Source organism: Motacilla alba, unplaced genomic scaffold (genome assembly GCF_015832195.1).
Source record: "Motacilla alba alba isolate MOTALB_02 unplaced genomic scaffold, Motacilla_alba_V1.0_pri HiC_scaffold_31, whole genome shotgun sequence".
Taxonomy (NCBI): Eukaryota; Metazoa; Chordata; class Aves; order Passeriformes; family Motacillidae; genus Motacilla; species Motacilla alba.
In genome coordinates, this window is record NW_024037405.1 from 1,445,984 (window position 1) to 1,463,693 (window position 17,710).

At 54.4% G+C, this 17,710-nt stretch overlaps 2 protein-coding genes across 2 annotated transcripts in view; one reads left to right on the forward strand and one right to left on the reverse strand.

Moving 5' to 3' along the window:
• Positions 1-17,710, reverse strand: part of LOC119696487 — a 1,710,157-nt gene that overhangs the window by 835,172 nt on the left and 857,275 nt on the right.
• Positions 1-17,710, forward strand: part of LOC119696488 — a 1,499,846-nt gene that overhangs the window by 807,752 nt on the left and 674,384 nt on the right.

Sequence of the window (17,710 nt, forward strand, 5' to 3'; positions counted from 1 at the left end):
CTTGGTATCAATAGAAGTGGTGAAAAGTGACGCCAGAATGGAACTTTAAATGATCGTACATTGTTACAGTTGATGTTATTATTAAGAAAAGAAAAAAAACTGAAACCAAGTGATATATGCAGACATGTCGTTTTTTCCCCCTGAAGAATAAACCTGAGTATGGCAGAAAGAATGTGGCTTTGATTTGGCCCCACAGGAGCCTTTAGTCCTCACTTTGGAATGAGATAAGAGGCAGAAAATCAAGAGATGTTTGTTGAGCATGTAGCACAGGGCAGAGATGTTTGAAATTGGCTAAAAAGCAGGAGGAAGATTGTGTTATAGATATCCAAAACTTACAGCCCAGTTACCCCAGGCCAGCTGTACACTCCCCCATAACCAACCACTCCGGCCCTGAAGTGAACCCGAACAGTAGTGGCAATGAGATGAATAATCCTGGTGAGGGGACAATTTCAGAGACCCCAGTGACAACACATACAAGAATAATCCAAGAGAGCTTTGCCTTTAGTCACCCCCTTAAGGCAAGCAGTGGAGTCCCACAGGAGAAGCCATGTGGGTGAACATCTGCTTTTCTACTAGTGCCCTGAATCGTTGGCAGGAAAAAGTTTAAAATGTAGAGAGAAACCCTAGCAAAGTAGCCAAAAGATTGGAGTTCATAGTCAAGAGTGAAGACCCAGACTAAAGTGATCCTGACTTCATGTTGACAGAGCTAGCAAAACCAGAAAAGGAGCTGGTGATAAGATAGCCAGAGCACATGTGCAGGGACAAGTTGCTCGTGGAGCCTTACAAGGTACAGTGGAGCAGTTGTTTCCTACGGTAAACCCTTTGTGGACCCGAATGATGCAGGCAGCTGTGCAATGTTAACGAGATAGCAGAACTAGTGAAATTTGAATGGAAAAATGCCCTTCCAAAAGCAGTAAGTTGGTCAGCAATATATAATTGTTACGCAGGGACAGCACGAGTCACCCACTGACTTTGTGGACAGGCTCTGAGCAGCTGTTGTAAACACACAGCCCCAGATCCCTGGTCAGATATGGAAAAGCATGGACGAAGCAGAGGGCAGGGGCGGAAAAATCAGAGGCAGAGGAGGTTCAATCCATCCACAGACCAAGCTGGGCCCAAATCAATGTGCATACTGTAAGAAAGAAGGACACTGGAAATGCCAGTGCCCAGAGGCAGCAGACAAAGTACACAAAACTACTGGAATCACTCTCGATGTAAGAAATGACCGAGACTGGCAATTCTTACCCTAGCAGGCCCACTGGTGAAAATACAGCTAAAGAATGACAAAGAAGCTGACATTTTAGTAACTACTGGAGACACATTTTCAGTCTTGAATCAAGCATTGATAGCCAAAAGTGAAAAAACTATCTTCAAGTAATAGGAGCCACTGGCCAGCCAGAAACGCATTCTTCCTGAAACCCCTTAAATGTAAAGTAGAGAAGAAAATGGAATACATCCGTTTCTTTATTTACCAAACTCACTCTAAATCTGTCCTAGGCAGGGATTTGCTTGAAAATTTAGCAAGCGACAGTTCAGTTTAGAAAAGAAAAATGAAATTTAAGGTACCTGAAGACAATCTGGTTTCAGCATTAGGACTGACAATTGACACAAGAGCGACAAACAATAATAACTAATTTAGAGCAAGTAATGAATCAGGTGCACCCAAGGGTATGGGATACTGATACCCCAGGAAAATCAAAACAAGCAGACCCTGTTAAAAATGAGCTACAGACAAGAGTTAGGCCAGTAGTCAGAAAGCAATAGCCTTTAATATTAGAAGATAGGAAAGGGAATAGAGCCAACAATCCATAAATTCCTGATGTGAGGATCATTGGAAGAGTGGGAGTCAAAATTAATACTCCTAGATTAGCATGAAAGAAACCTAATGGAACTTAGAGACTAGTGCCAGATTGACAGGCAATTAATGGCTTATGCCTTACTACCTTACTAGATAAACTTTGAGATGATTTTATTTGGTTTTCAGTGATAGATCTGATAGATGCTTTCTTCTGCCTGCCACTTGCAGAAGCAAGTCAAAATAGATTTGCTTTCAACAGGAGAACCCGAGCACAGGCAGGAAAAACCAACTTAGCTGGGCAGTATTACCTCAAGGGTTGAAAAACCTTCCCAGTTTTTGGGAATGGATTGGCTAAAGAATTAGAGTAATAGCAATCTCTGCCTGGGAAGGAACACTCCTACAGCATGGCGATGATTTGTTAGTTGCTACTGAAACTACTAAAGGATGCTTTGAGTGGGCAGTGAACCTTTTGAAATTTCTTGGACTGAATGGTTATCGAGTACTTCAACAGGAAGCCCGGCTGGAACAGCAACAAGTGACCTACCTTGGATATGGGGTCTCTGGAGGACAAGGGTCTTTGGAAGTGCCCAGAAGGAAGCAATTTGCCAGACACCTCGACCACAAACCCTAAGATAACTCCGTGCTTCCCTTGGAATGGCAGGTTGGTGCCAACTGTGGACATACAGCTGCAGGTTGATCATGAAACCTTTAAGCAAATTGGTGAAAATCTCTAAAAATACCACGATATGGACCCCCAAATTGAACAGGGCCTTTGAAGAATTGAAGCGTGGGACTCATGAGGGCCCCTGCTGTGGGGCTGCCTGACGCGAGCAAGCCGTTTTGGTTATTCTCCCATGAGAGACGGAATAGATTTAGGGGTTCTGGCACAACGCCGGGGCCCGTACAAAAGGGCAGTGGCCGATTTTTCTAAACAACTCGAGACGGTGAGAAAGGGCTGGCCCGCCTGCCTTAGGGCAGTAGCAGCGGTGATCATGAACATTGAAGAAGCAAGAAGCTTACACTAGAGCAAAAGATGACTGTCTCAGTGTCACACACGCTGTTGGCTGTTTTAGATCAGAAAGGGAACCATTGGCTGTCTTCCTCGAGGTTCCTTAACTACCAAGCAGTCCTGGCCAAATCTGATGGTACTGAAATTCAAGTGACCTGTAGAGTTAACCCTGCCTCTTTTCTGCAAGCAAAACTCCAAAGCTGAACCTGTAGTACACTGTTGTGGTGTGTTTTTTGTTTTATTGGTATGATTATGGTTTGATTTGTAATTTTGTAATTTCTATATGTTGTCCTTTTCTTGTTTTTCGAGTGGCACAGGCTGCCCATTTTGTCTTTTATGTTTTTAAACCTAGACTTATTCTTCTATTGTTCTTTAGTTTAGTTAAGTTGTTGGTTTTTTGTTTGTTACCTAGCTATTCCCTGCCAAGTTCTAAACCCCTCCTATGCATACCCCTTCCCCCGAACTTTCTTTACTCCTCCTTCCATGAAATGCCAATCTCTCACCAAACCTGCCTTTTGCCTGGAAACTTCTCTGTCAGTTTTGTATTCTTTTAAGCCCCATTAGTTTACTGAATCTATTCTCCTGCCTTGAAATTCTTCATTGGTTTTATACAATGTATTCCCCGCCTTGTGTTTCTCCTGATTAGTTAAAGATGGTATCCTGCCCGGAGCCCTCCCCTTGAGGCCCCTGAGCTGTTGTGTGCCCCGAGTTCGGGGTCCGGGGACCCTGGGGAGGGGAGTTTTACCATGGAACAGAGTCACCCCAGTTCCAGCCCAGGAGCGGTGCTGCTGCCCTTTTAGTTCCGTGCTGCGCCCCGCTGGTAACTGGGATTTTGCGGAGCCCGAGAGAGGGGCACTGTCACCCCCCTCCCCGTCACCATCCAGCCGGGACGCGCCACGGTACACGACTGCCTAGAGACCATGGAGGCTGTGCACTCCTGCGCCCAGACCTGAAGGAACAGCCGCTCCCAGATGCCGTGGAGGGGTTCAGCCAGGAGCTGCTGCTGTGATGGCAGCAGCTTTGGGAGACAGGGAGTGCGAGTGGCGGGGCTACGCTGTGAGCACAGTCTCAGAGGTCATCGAGTCAAGCCATTGCCTGCAGGAACCTCAGCACAAGAGGCTGAGCTGATAGCCCTCCCTCTAGCATGAGAAGGGGCAAAGGGAAGGGAAGTTCATGTTCGCACTGATTCCAAATACGCCTATGGAATTGTTCATGCCCACGGAGCCATATGGAGGGAAAGAGGACTCCTGACTGCACAAAAGAAGACGGTCAAATATGCAGCTGAAACCCTCAGGCTCCCCGAGGCGCTGGAAGTCCCGTTGCAAGTGGCAGTTGTGCACTGCTGAGGGCAGTCTACAGGTAACACCCACCTGGAAGCAGGGGACAGATTTGCAGATTGTGAAGCTCGAATCGCTGCTGAAAGAAATGAACCACTTGTGGCAGCTCTAATACGTACTGCAGTATCAACTAAGCAGCCTGTAAATACCAACCTTCTGATGATAAATGGATTCATGAAAGTAAAGGAAACCTTTAGAAAATGGTTGGGGACAATGAGGAACAGGTCAACTAATAATACCAGAAGAGTAAATGAGACAGAATGTGGAATCTGAACATAATGAGACTTGCTGGGGAGCAGAACCCAATACCTAAAGGTACCAATTGCAGGCCCAGGCTTGCAGAACATTGTTAAAGAAGGAACATCACAATGTGTGACTTGTTGGAAGAAGGATCCAATCCAAGAGTCAGGCTAGAACAAGGGGTTATAGCAGAGAAGCTTTTCCTGGAGACTTATGGCAGACAGACTTTGCTGAACACCCAAGAAAGGGGGGTTTCCAATATTTGCTGGTACTTACTGATACTTTCTCTGGGTGGCCAGAAGAGTTCCCTTGTAGGACAAAGAAAGCTAGAGCCTTGATAATAAAAGTATTGTTGAATGAGATTATACCTAGGTTTGGTGCACCTAGAGAAATAGCCTGACAGAGGATCTCACTTCTGTGCAAAAATGGTGCAAGCTGTCAGCAAAGCATTAGGAATCCAATGGCAGCTCCCCACGCCCTACAGACCACAAGCTAGTGGTCAAGTGGAAAAGCTGAATCATATGAACAATGAACAGAGAGCTAAAATTTGTCAAGGAGTGCATTTATATTGGTATCAAGCTCTACCTATTGCCTTTATCAAACTCAATAAAGCCTAGGTCTAAAGAAAAAGCCCAATTGAAAAGCTCTATGGCAGACCTGATGGATTAACTGTTACTCATGATGAAAATTTGGCGCAAGATGGTAGTCAATATATCTACGACTATTGAATGGCTATAAACAAGCAATTGCACTAGAAGTTTAGTACTGTATTTAATAATCAATCTAAGCAGCCAGATCATAAAATGATCCGGGTGGCTGGGTGTATGTTAAGAATTTTTACAGGTGATCCTCTGCAGGAAAGTGGGAAGGACTGTTCCAAGTGCTCCTGACTACCTTTTTCTGTTTGAGTAAAGGAAAGACCTACCTGGATTCACTACAGCCCTTCGATCTTCTTGATTAAAGAAATCACCAACTAAACCCTGGAGGCCCAAACCTGTTGGGGATCGTGGACTAAAATTTAAATTCACCCCTAAGCCATTAAATCCATATTGTATTTCACTGTCTTTTTCATTGGTTATGCTGTCACTGCCGTTGATGTTAACACCTGTGTAACTCTAATAGGAAGCATAGCTAATTATACAGGACGCGGGGATTGCAGGCTTTGTGGAGAGGTGCAACAATGGAACCTTCCCTGAGCAGGGGTGCCATCAAGCAATTGGACAGACTGGAACCCCTACAGCTTTACACAATGCTAGCGCCCAGTGTAGACAGCAGGATCTTCTTGGGAAAGCCCCTTTTCCAATTACTGCCTATCAGCGAGTCAGTCGGTCACATATACACGGGGCTGAACAACTCTGGAACAAATCTCGGCAGCTTTTCCGGTAGCGCAGCCGGGTGGGTCAGTGTCCCTCAGCCCATGAGTGATCCGTGGAGAAACTGTCTTTTTGATAGACATACGGGAAACAAGTCAGTGGGAATGAACAGCAACTGCCATCTTCCTGATGCATCTTGGTGCCCTTGAGGGAAGGGAACGGCATTCAAACAATCAGCAGGTAACTGGCCTGGCCAATGTACCATGGGATCCCTTATCCCTTGGTTACAGGCATAAATCACACTCATGAAATGACAGGTATTATTCGAGGACTGTGGAAGAACAGACTCACTAAGAGAACACCCAATAACCCAGTGGTGTGATACAGCAACAGTTTTCACAGTTTTGTGAGGGCATTGCTCCCAAATTTAGGAACTGCACAACTGGAAAAGGCAATTTCAAACATCTCAGCCGCAATAGAACTGATTGCCAATTCAACAGCAGATGCCTTAGTGTCTCAGGGTGGCGTTGTGATGCTTGTATCCCCAATCATGTGTTCTGTTTATGCATTGTGTTCTGTTTATGCAGGATATTATGTTCTGTGCCTTCAAGACTGGCTCTGAAAGCAGCATTTTGTTTGGATTTCTTATCAGCCCGCTCCCCCACAGCTGGCAGTACACAGAGACGGGGCAGTACATTGTGCGGCTTTTGCTTCTTGCTTGGCTTTTTGCTTTGCTCTTGCTCTTGCTCCTGCCTTGCTCCTGCTTTGCCCTTGCTTTTGCTTCTGCTCGCTAGTTAGTTTAGCTAAGCAGTCTGACTTTTCCCTGGACAGTTTTTTTTTTCCCTTTCCCTTTTTTGAAACCACTTGAACCTGCTCTGGACTGGGAAACACCAAGAGTTTGCACCTTGTGGCCTGCAGCAGCCATCCCCAGCACCAGAGGGACTGAGAACAGAGTGACCACTCCCAAGAGAGACTTTCTGAATTTGTCATCCTTTTCAGAGCGGTGAAAGGGTGTTGTCATCTGGGATTGTTCATTTGTGTGCTGGGGAGTGCTTTGCCTGTGAAATAAACAGCTTCTTTCCACTTCTCTCCAAGGAATCCTTCCTGAACCGGCTGGGAGGAGAGGCTGTGTGGGTTTGCTTTCTGGAGGAGACCCTTGGGAGGTTTTCTCCCAAATTTGCCCAAAACCAGGACACTTAGGAAGATTAAAAACAGAAACAGACTCACTAAAAGAAGTAGTCTTTCAAAACCGCAGAGTGTTGGATATGGTACCAGCCAAATGGGAGGAGTTTGTATTCTAATTCATACCAGTTGTTGCACTTACATAGATCAATTGGGGCAAATAGTCATGGATATCCATGCCATTGGGCAACAGGCAACAGTACTCCCTGAGGTAACCAAAGACATTTCATCTTGGAGCAAACATTTGAGGGAAACTCCGACATCTTGGCTACCTAATCTGAAATGCCTACACAACCTTCTGTAGGAATTTCAGGAATTGGAATACCAATCTTAGGAACCTGCACGATGAGCCAGTGTTTCACGTGGTATTGTAAACAAACTGCCACCACATAGCACGAATTGAAGAAAAATAAAATGAGACACAGGATTGAAACAGGTAAATGTTTTGAGACCACAACAAGGCTATAGCTGCAAAAGAACGAAAAGGTTAAAAGAAAGGGCGGACTTGATGCCTAGGCAATGAGATAATGCTTGAGCTACCCAAAAAGCTGTAGCTGCGCAGAAAGAGGCGGCTACTTTGTAACAGGGTATGTGAATGAAGCACTTTTTAGAAATCAGCAAATTTAGCAGAACAAGCTAACTGCCAAAGCTAACCACTGGCCATCTGAGCAGACAATCCTATAGAGCATGCACAAGAAGCAGGCGTGGAGAGTTTAAGCCCGAGGAAGACTTATGAGCCTTCATCCAAAACAACCACCAGAGGCTGATGATGACCACCTTGTGCAGAAACCGTGCATGTGCTACAAGGGCCTGTATCATCATGTAATTTAGAAATATGTTGCAATACGAAGGTGAGGAAACTAAAATGTGCACAGGAAGAAAAAACGTATAAAAGCTAGTACTGTGCAAAAAATGGGCGTGAGGTTTGTGGTGGAACAATGCCCCTCACTGCGGCACTGAATAAACAAATACCTGCTCCATAGGCCTTATACTATGGAGCACTGTTTCCTTGCCTAGTTTTCGGGCATCAGCACCATAATCAGAGACACAGAACAGCTTCTCCTCCCAGAGTTATCCCTATCCTCTGGACACCCCCATGTGGGGAGATGGCTCTGCTTGGGCGGGGACTCTGCCACACCTGCTGATGCCAGCGCTGCCCGGGCCCCAGGGCTCAGAGCAGCATTCGCGCCCTGGCCCCACCCCGCTCCTTGTGCGTGTCGCACCCGCGGGGTTTAGGATGGCCAGCAGCCGGCACGTGTCCCAAGGAGGCCGTGCCAGCTTCCCTGGAAGGCCCCGTGCCCTTGCCAGCGCGGCTGCGTCGGCAGCCCTGGGGGCTCCTTCTGCTGCCCCGAGCCCGCAGAGCAGGCCGGCGTTTGCTGCTGCTCTGAGCCCTTCCTAAAGATCCTGTCGGGCTGTCTTAGACACTTGGGGCCACCGATTCCTTCCAACCTGGGCCACTTGGGGTGGGCTGGGGGTGGCCCCAGGGCAGAAGGCAGTGTGTGCGAGGGCCCTTGGTGGCACGCTGCAGCACGGTCACCGTGGCATGGAACGGAAGCCGGTGTCCAAGGGCCCTTTCTGGCGGTGCTGACATAGGAGCCCGTTACCGTGCACGGAACACAACGGAACAGAACGGAACTGAGCGGTGCCGTCAGGAGCCCCTGCACAGCGCACTCGTCCACCTCTGACCCGCAGCTTTTCCGCAGCCTTGTTCCTGCAGCTGACCTCAAGGCCAGACCACAGGACTCGGTGAGCCGTGGCAGAGCGGGGGACTTGGTGCCCCAGAGCTTTTCCTTTCCTTTCACTTCTTTTTTCAGGCCTCTCTCCTGGAAGTCGCTCCAGTTGCTGACATGGAGCAGAGACCCCCGAGAGTGCCCAAGCTGGCCTGGGTGGAGGGGGAGGAAGAAGGCCCTGCAGCTGCCCCAGCACAGGAGACTGAAGAGGTGCTGCCGTTCCATCCACCTCAGGAGGGTGAGTGGCAGAGCTAGGCCGCAGGGCTGGGGCCTGCACCCAGCTTCGCCCCATGCCATGCCATGCCATGCCATGCCATGCCATGCCATTCCCTGGGGAAATGCCCATGGACAGGACGGAAGAGGGGCCGGGCAGACAGCCCACAGTGGCCATGCTCCATCCCCCTGGGGCATCCCGGGCTCTCCCTGCCTGGGAGCGCAGGGCTGGGCTGTGTTCTCCGGCCTCTCCCGCAGCCCCTCAGCTCTGGCTGCGCTCGCTCTTTGCCAGATGCAGCCCTGGAGCGCACACAGGAGCAGCAATCCAGCCGTGGCCGCTTCCAAAGAACAGCGCAGGTACCTGCAGCCATCCCCACCTGGGCTGGGCCTGCTGCCCCTGCTCAGCCGAGCACCGTGTGTGGAGCACTCCATGGAACACCCCTGGCTTCTTGCCCTTCTCCCACAGCTCATTTGCACATTCCTCAAGAGCATTCGGCAGGAAGAGAGCAGCACCATGGGCACTGGGCTCAGAGCACACTCAGAGCTCCTCAAACATGAGACCAGTGCCGCCCTGCTGGATTTGCTGGTGGAGAAGGGTGTTTCCAGGCCAGAACAAGTAAGCAGCCTGTGGCCAGGCTTCAATTCCCCCATGAGTCACGTGGCTTCCCAAGCCATGCCTGCTGGTCCCTGGGAGCCTTTGAGGCCATCACAGTGAGGTGGGAAGGGAAGCACTTCTCTGGGGACGCTGGGAACATTGCTCCCTCTGGCAGCTTTCCAAGTCTCCCTGTGCCTTCTCCAGGTGCCCGCCATGGTGAGGTTCATCCACCGATGGCTCGTGGCCAATGATTCTGCCGAGCACAGGTTGGACAAGACCCTGCTGGATCTCACCGAAGCACACCCGGATGACGCAGTCATGACGCTCCTGCGTGTGGCCCCGTCCTGTGACAGGTATGGGGCCCACCAGCCCAGAGGGCTCAGGGCTCCCCAGCCCATCACCCTGTACAGCCTGTCCCATGTGTCTGAGCAGCAGAGAGTTCCAGGGCCCTCTGGCTGCTCCCTTTCCCAGCCCTGCCATGCCAGCCCCCAAGCCTGCTGCCATGCTCCCTTGCCGCCCCTCAGGGCTCTGTCCCCACAGGGCTGGGCTGCCTGGGTGCTGCTGGAGAGGGGCAGTGGGCAGAAGCAGAGCCTAGGGATGCCCAGGCCATGGTGCTGTGTCTGAGACCCCCCTGAGACAGAGCTGTAACCCTGCAGAGCTGCCATGGCCATGTGGAAGACCATCATGTGCTCGCCCAGGACTGCGGAGCCAGCGCAGCTGAGACTCCTGGATGTGCTGGGGAGCTGGCCAGCGCACAGCATGTGCACCTCCGATGGGGACAGAACGGGTGTCTTTGCCCTGGCTGTGAGTTTCTGCAATGGCCTTTGCTGGCCCAAGGCCGCCTCTCCAGCAGCTCTCCATCCTCCTTCCCCCGCTGCATCTCCCAGCCTCGGGCGCTGGCCTGACACCTGGCCTAGGGGCAGCTTCAGGGGCCACCAGGCCCCGTGCTCCCCCTGCCTCTCTCCAGGCCTCTCCCTGCCATGCTCAGGGCCTGCCACACGGACACCTCAGCCACACTGAGCGCTGTCTCGGGGGGCTTTGTCCTTTGCAGGCAACTGTGGTGATGTGGAAGATCCTCCAGGAGCCCCGTGTCCCACGCATAGTGATGGCCTACTTCCCCCGCGTGTTTGTGCATCTGCTCTTCCAAGTGTTCTTCAGCACAGAAGAGATGCCAGAGGGGGTCGAGACCTTCTGGAAGGGATGCCAGGAGAGCACGGCCTTGCCACCAGCCCCAACAGGTGCTCCATCCCAGTCCTCCTGTCCCTGCCACATGGCCAGGGCAGGAGCCAGTGCTCCCTGTGTGACCTGCGCTTTGCTCTGCACACAGGTTTGCAGTGCAGACCCTCAAGTCCCTGCTCTGCCTTCTCCAGTGTGAGCATGTGGTGGTGTCAATGGAAGGCAAGCGTGGCTGGGACATGCTGCTCTGTGTTGATAGCCACCACTATGCCGTGGGTCTGCTGGCCAGGTGAGACCCCCTTCTCCCCATTGCTCCCGGCATTTGTGCCCTGTGCCCGGGCTGTCCCACACAGTCCCCGTGGCTGTGGGCAAGGGGACGAGGGACTGCCGAGCAGACTGGAAAAGGCTGCGAGAGGAGGGTGCCCAGGAGCAGCCAGATCTCAAAGGGCCCGGGTCCCCTCGCAGGTGCTGGGGGAAGACAAGAGCTGTGTGAGTCAGTGCTGGGAGAGGCTTCCCCCCCGCCCCGGCTCAGGGTCTTAGTGCCATTTTCCACCTTCCAGGGAGATGCGCCATGCATCCAGGCCCTTGTGTAAAAGCATCTTATGCTGCCTCCTTGAGATGCTCAGCAAAGAGATGCCCTACTGGGATTTCCCTGCCCTGGCATTCCTTGCGGAGGTGAGCCTGAAGGCTGGCACTGCCTGGCTGAGCTGCCTGCCAGCTCTCTGCCCTCTCGTAGCCGCAGCCGCCTGGGACGGTGCGCCTGCCCTGTGCTGCTGCCTGGGCCCAGCCCTGTGCGGTTCCGGGCTCCTGCCGGCCGGGTCCCCGTCACTGCCCTGTGCCTTTCAGGTCCTCGAGTGCCTGGACTTGAGGGAATGCAGGGACAGCATCATGGATGTCTTGTCAAGGCACCTGCGGAGGGAGCGTGCAGACATTGGCAGCCAGCTTCTCAGGGCCCTCCTGCCGCACAGGGACGATTCCCCGCTGGTGAGAAGGGGGCAGTGGCTGAAGCCGTGCAGGCAGTGTGGGCAACGCAGTCGCTTGGGCTTGCCTGGGCTTCGAGCGCTGGGGCAGCTGCTCCCGGCTCTCCTGCCTCCCACTACAGCTGCCCGAGTGCTTCGGGACAGGCCTTTGGCCTCTAGGCCCCGCGGCAGCAGGCTGGCCTTTCACAACCTAGCGCTCCGCACAGGCCGAAAGAATGCGGAGCCTGACCGAAGGGCTCGTGGAGCTCCTGCGCGTCAGGATGACCACCGTTCTCCTGGCCTATCTCTTCCTGGATAACGGTGCCCGCATACCCAGCCCCATCGCCCTGCAGCTGGCTAAGGTGTTCCTGCCACTCTTTGACAACGTAAGGCTCTGTGCCCCCAGCCACGGCCACTGGCTGCTGCCCGCACACCTGGTGCCCTGTGGAGATGCAGGCCTGCGCCAGTGGGGGCCAGAATCAGCTGATGCTGAGGTCTTGTTTGCTTCCTGTTATACAGGGTGATAGCCAGGTGCAGCAGCTCTCCGTCTTTGTTTTCCAAACTTTGATGTCTTCTGTAGAAGAAGAAGGAAAAAAGGCCCTGATGACACCAGTGTGTCAGAGCCTGCTCCCACTCCTCTTCCACTGCCATGATGGGAATCAGCGTGTGGCACAGGTGAGGACTCGTGGGCTGCTGCTGACCCCTGGGAGGGGGCTCAGCTGCCTCCTGCCCTGGCGCCTGGCAGCCCGCAGCCTCCTCCAGGCCACAGCACAGGGACGCGGCTCCTGTGCCCTGGGCTGTGGGGCCATCTCCGCGTCTCTGCCGCTCTCCAGGCTTCTCGGGAAACGCTGCTTTGTGCGGTCAAGTTCCTGAAAAGGAAAGATCTGGAACAAGCTGTCAAGAAAGAGAAACTCTCTGAGTTCGCTGAGGTCCTGGTAAGAATGGCCTGCAAGCCCCAGCCTCAGCCTGGAGAAGCCCCTGAGCCCGGCGCCAGCGGCTGCTGGCCGCGCCTCAGGGCTGCGCGGGCAGGGGAGGCCGGGGCTGCGCGCAGCGAGCGCCCGGCCCGGGGGCTGAGCCCGCGCCAAGCCTCCCCTGCTGCCGCTCTCTGCAGCTGGCAGAGGACAGGAGCCGAGCGGCCGAGCACCTGCGCCGGGCCCTGCGCTACCTGGAGAGCCCACAGGAGCCCCTGCGAGAGGCGGCCATCCGGTTCATGGGTGAGCCCCGAGCCCGGGCTCCCTCCCCGCCCCGCTGCAGCGCGGCCCCGGCCCCGCCTGCAGCCCCGGCAGCGCCGGCCGGGCCCGGCGCCGTGGAGCCCCGCCCGGGCTCGGCGCTGCTGCCGCCCTCTGGCAGCCGTGCCCTGGGGCGGCAGCGTGCGGCAAGGGCCCGGGCTGAGCCCTGCCGGGCCAGCAGGGCGTGTGGCCACAGCGCTGGCAGCGCCGCTGGCAGGGAGCTGTGCCGCCGGCGCCGTGACAGGCTCTGTGTTCACAGGAATCGCCGGGCGGCACCTGAGGGGGCAGCAGCAAGAGCTCCAGCTGATCTGCAGTGGTGAGTGAGGGCAGCGGGCTGGCAGTGGGGTCTGGCGGGGGGGAGAGCTGCGAGTCCTGCACCGGCTGCGGAGGGCGCTGCTCCCGTGGGCAGAGCACGCAGAGATTTCAGGGCCACGGGGGGCATTCGTGGCCAGCAGCTTCGGGCTGATCCCCTTGGTCCCTGCTCCCTCCTGGCCATGGCAAGAGCCGGCCGTGATGGCCCTGACAAGGGGCTCTCCTGGGCTCCCCGCAGATGCGGGATCTGACCGTGGCTCTGTTCCTCTCTCTTGCAGCCCTTGAACGCCTGACGGAGGACATGAGCAGTGCCGTCTCAGAGCTGGCACTTCAAACGCTGCATGTCCTCCGGGCAATACAGCGCGGGCGATATCCCATCTTGCAGAGGCTGCAAGATCAGCTGCGCAGGGCTTGGAAGACTCGGCCTCGTCTGTCGGGTCTCGGCTGGCTGCACTGCAGGAGCTCTGCAGAGAGCTGAGCCGGGAGGCTCCCACTGCTGGGGCAACCTGAGCCAGCAGCGATTTTCCTTTTCTTTAAGATTTTGCTTTTCTTCTTTTTCATTTTTTTATCTCTGTTATAAATATAGAATGTGTTCCAATACACAGACTCCCAGGAGCTTTTCTTTGCTGCCCAGGGTCTGCAAGGGCAAGAGGGAGCAAAGGGTGAACAGGGTGCCTGTGGTCAGCAGCAGAGCAGGCTGAGGGGTCCTGAGGCCCTGAAGAGGGAAAAGGGTGCTTGTGCTCAGCGAGCTGGCCAGCGTGCAGTGCTGCAGGGAAAATGGCCAGAAGCCCCTTGGCCTTTGGTGGCTCTGCTGAAACCTTTGTGCTGCCGACAGAGAGGGTGGGCAGATCCCCGGAGCTGTGGGGATCCCTGCCAGAGCGGCGCCTGCAGATGGCCACAAGCCCTGGGCCAGGCAGGAAGCGCCATCTGTGTCCTCCTGCCCGTGTGCTGCTGGCTGGATTGCTGAGGGCTCCCAGGTGCCTCTCCATGGGGCTCCTCTGGCGCTCCTGCGGGACTGCGGCGCTGCTGCCGGGCAGGTTGGCTGGGCTGGGGGAGAGCCTGAGGGGCTGGGGCACTGGGAAGCCCTGAGCCATTGGGCGTCAGAGGCCATAAGCAGCCCCCTGGCAGCTGTCCTGTTCCTGACACCCGGCTGCACTGGCACTTTGTGGGTTGTTGGAGGGACCCTCTGGAATCAGGTGTGGAACCCTGGTCCTGGCCTTTCAGGGCTTTGAGGCCAGGAGTTGTGGGGCTGGGCATGTGCCCTCCCTGTGCTCGAGGCTGGAGCCCCCGGCCCCTCAGCCTTAGGCATTGAGCTCCACTGCCTGCTTGCCGAGTCGTGTTCCTGTTGCCATGGGGGGAGGCCAAGCTCTGTGGCTTTAGGCACCATTGAGCCAGAAGAGCAGCAGCTTTGAGCCCAGAGGGGCCACAGAAAGGCCCTCCGGACAAAGGGCATTCCTGGCATTCCCAGGGCAGGGACACATGAGACTGTGGCGGGCACCTTCAGGGTGCCACGCTGGCTTTGCAGTGGGCCACCGGCCTCTGTGCAGGAGTGGCTCTTTGCTTTGCTGGCCTTGGCCTTTTGCCATCGTGCTCCTTTGGCTGCCTGCAGAGATGTGCAGCCCTATAAGGAGAGTGAAAGGCCCTGTCTGCGACATCTCAAGGGGGAAATGGAGCTGTCCCGGCCCTCAGCCCACGCTGTAAGCAGAGCAGAGCCTTTCCACCAGCCCTGGCAGCCTTCTGCCTGCTGCTGGCCCCGGGCCACCATGACCCACTGCACTCGCTCTGAGTCACCTACGGGCTGGCTGGTGCCTCTTGATTTTGCTGACGGGATGTGAGGGTCACTGAGGGAAAGCTGGGTGTCCCCATGCTGAGGGGACACTGGGTCACTGAGAACTCTGGAGGCTTCCCCAGCAGCTTGCAGGTGCCTTATGTGTCACTGAAGGGAAGGAAGATGCCCCGTGTGTCGCTGAGGTGCCATGACGGTCTGTGAATGGCATGCAGATGCCCCGCATGCCTCTGATGCGACACGAGAGTCCCTGAGGGGAGGCGGGTGTCTGCCGTGTCCCTCAGGGTACGTGGGTGTCCCTGAGGGAACGTGAGCGTCACTTGCGGGGCACACGGCCATGCCGCTGGCTGCAGGTACGCCAGGGCCGCGGAGGGGCCGTGGGCTCGCCCTGAGGGACACGGCAGGGCCGGGCCGCTCCCCGCCGCGCCGCCGCCGCCCGCTCCCCGCCGCAGGGAGCGGCTCCCGCCCAGGCGCGGGCGGCCCCGCCCCGCCGCTCCCCTCAGCCGCGGGCGGCAACTCCAACCCGCTGTGCCGCCCCTCGGGCCGAGGCGCCGGGCGGCTGCCAGGAGCCGTGTGCCAGCTGCCCTGCGCTCACACACACCCGGCACCATGGGGCAGCGCTGCCTCACCACTAGCCAGGGTTTCACTTGGCCAGGGGGAAAGCTGGAGGAGCTTAGAGGGGGAGAGCTTCATAGCAGAGGAATGCCGGAATTACCTGGTGTCCCCTGTAGGGCACAGAATGAACGCTTGGGGGTTTTAAAGTGGAGGTAATCCCTGCACTGAGAGAAGAATGAAATCGGAGGTATTCAGTTAAATACATGTAGTGGACATTTGAGAGGGAAGATTTGAGGTGATCTCTAGGGGACAAAATTACTCTTGAGGAAAAGTCGGAGCAATTTCTTGAGGACACCTAGAGATAATTTTGTGACAAAAGCTGAGGTGAATGTTAGGGCAAAGAAAGAACATTTGGGGGGTAGAATCTCAGGTTATCTGGCTTCCCACTACCTTATCCCGTCCCCCAGCAGGGAGCTTTGCCCTCCCTGTCCCCAGGCAGCCCAGCCTGGGCCCCTCAGGGGTGTCCCCACCCTGCTGCTGAGGCCCGGCCTTGAGTGTCTCTGCCCCAGGCCTGGGAGAAGCTCCGGGGGAGTGCCAGAGCAGCCGGGTGGCTGTCAGGGACAAGGCGGCTGCCTGGGGGCTGCTTGTGGCCTCTGACACCCAATTGCCCAGGGCTTCCCAGCGCCCCGGCTCCTCAGGGGCCCCCTGTTGCTCTGCCAAGTGACAGAGGCCATTTAAAGGACACACCACTGGAAATTCTGTTCTTATTTTACTGTGAATATTAAGCAACTACAGTGGAAGGTGATACATTCAATAAAAACGTGCCTTGGTTTTAGTGACAAGCAAAACCAAGCAGGGTAGTGCACCTAAATCAGTACTATAAGAGAGAAAGGAGAGCGATTTAGAAAGATGCATCCCCAGTTGCCTACATTGTTTATCATCTTGCAGATCCACACTTGCTGGGGAACCCTGTTTCACACCAGGGACCTGAGGAACCATTCCCAGCATTGGGAAAATCCTAGGTGGTCCATCCACCCCCAGATGCAGTCTCCAAATCTGCCCTGTATGTGGGTCCAGCTTTCACAGGCCAAAAAGAACAAGTCCAAGTGACCTCATTCTATTTATGGCCCAGAAATACCTGCAGCTGATGGCACACTTCACAACCAGCAGGGACACAGCTAGGCCAAGGCCCAGACCCCTGCTGGGAGAGTGTCCCCTAAAACACCCTTCAAACAAACCTCTATTCAAATCACTTGGGAAAGTTTCTAAAATGATCCATTTCTGGCACATGACTGCACAGGGTTATGTGAAAGTGTCTAAAGCAGCTGGTTTGGAGTCAAACAGTGAGCATTAAGAGTCCTTGTCATCTATTTGTAGCTAAACCACACTGAGGGGGATTGGAAGGAGTTTGGAACGACTTAGAGACCGGACCTCTGAGTTTTTTAGATGATGCCATTTCATTTCTTTATCTTCTACATAGACAGGAAGGGTGAGTTTGGCTCACATCTCCACCGCATGGCTCACAAGGTCACAAGACTTCTAGTTACAAGACCTTTAAAGGCTTTATTGGCCAATAAAACACTGCCAACAAGGATCTGTATATTTTGGACCCAATCTTTCAATATTTCATCTCATGGACTCAGGCTACAGTGTAAGCTTTCTTAGCCAATCATTAGTTTATGACACACAAGCCTACAGCACTGCATTCTAAACTTCTTGTTTACTTGTGTAACTACTTTTGGTTTTTTTGTATCTTAAATTCTAAAAGTCTAAACTTTCCTCCACTTAGCTTCAGGTGTCTCTGCTTTTAAGTATAAATCCACAGTGTGGCTTCTAGCACCTAAGTTGGGAAGCCCTTTCCAAGGTCTTGGATCAAATACTGTGTTTAATTCTCAGCCTTGGCTTACAGGCCCAAAGATCTGAGAATTGCCTGCATTTGGATTCCAGAAACACTGATGGTATTGATCCGTCCTGTAAGTCAACTCTGGCAGGAACAAGGCGGCTGCCAGGGGGCTGCTTATGGCCTCTGACGCCCAATGGCTCAGGGCTTCCCAGTGCCCCAGCCCCTCAGGCTCTCCCCCAGCCCGGCCAACCTGCCCAGCAGCAGCGCCGCAGCCCCGCAGGAGCTCCAGAGGAGCCCCATGGAGAGGCACCTGGGAGCCCTCAGCAATCCAGCCAGCAGCACACGGGCAGGAGGACACGGATGGCGCTTCCTGCCTGGCCCAGGGCTTGTGGCCATCCGCAGGCACCGCTCTGGCAGGGATCCCCACAGCTCC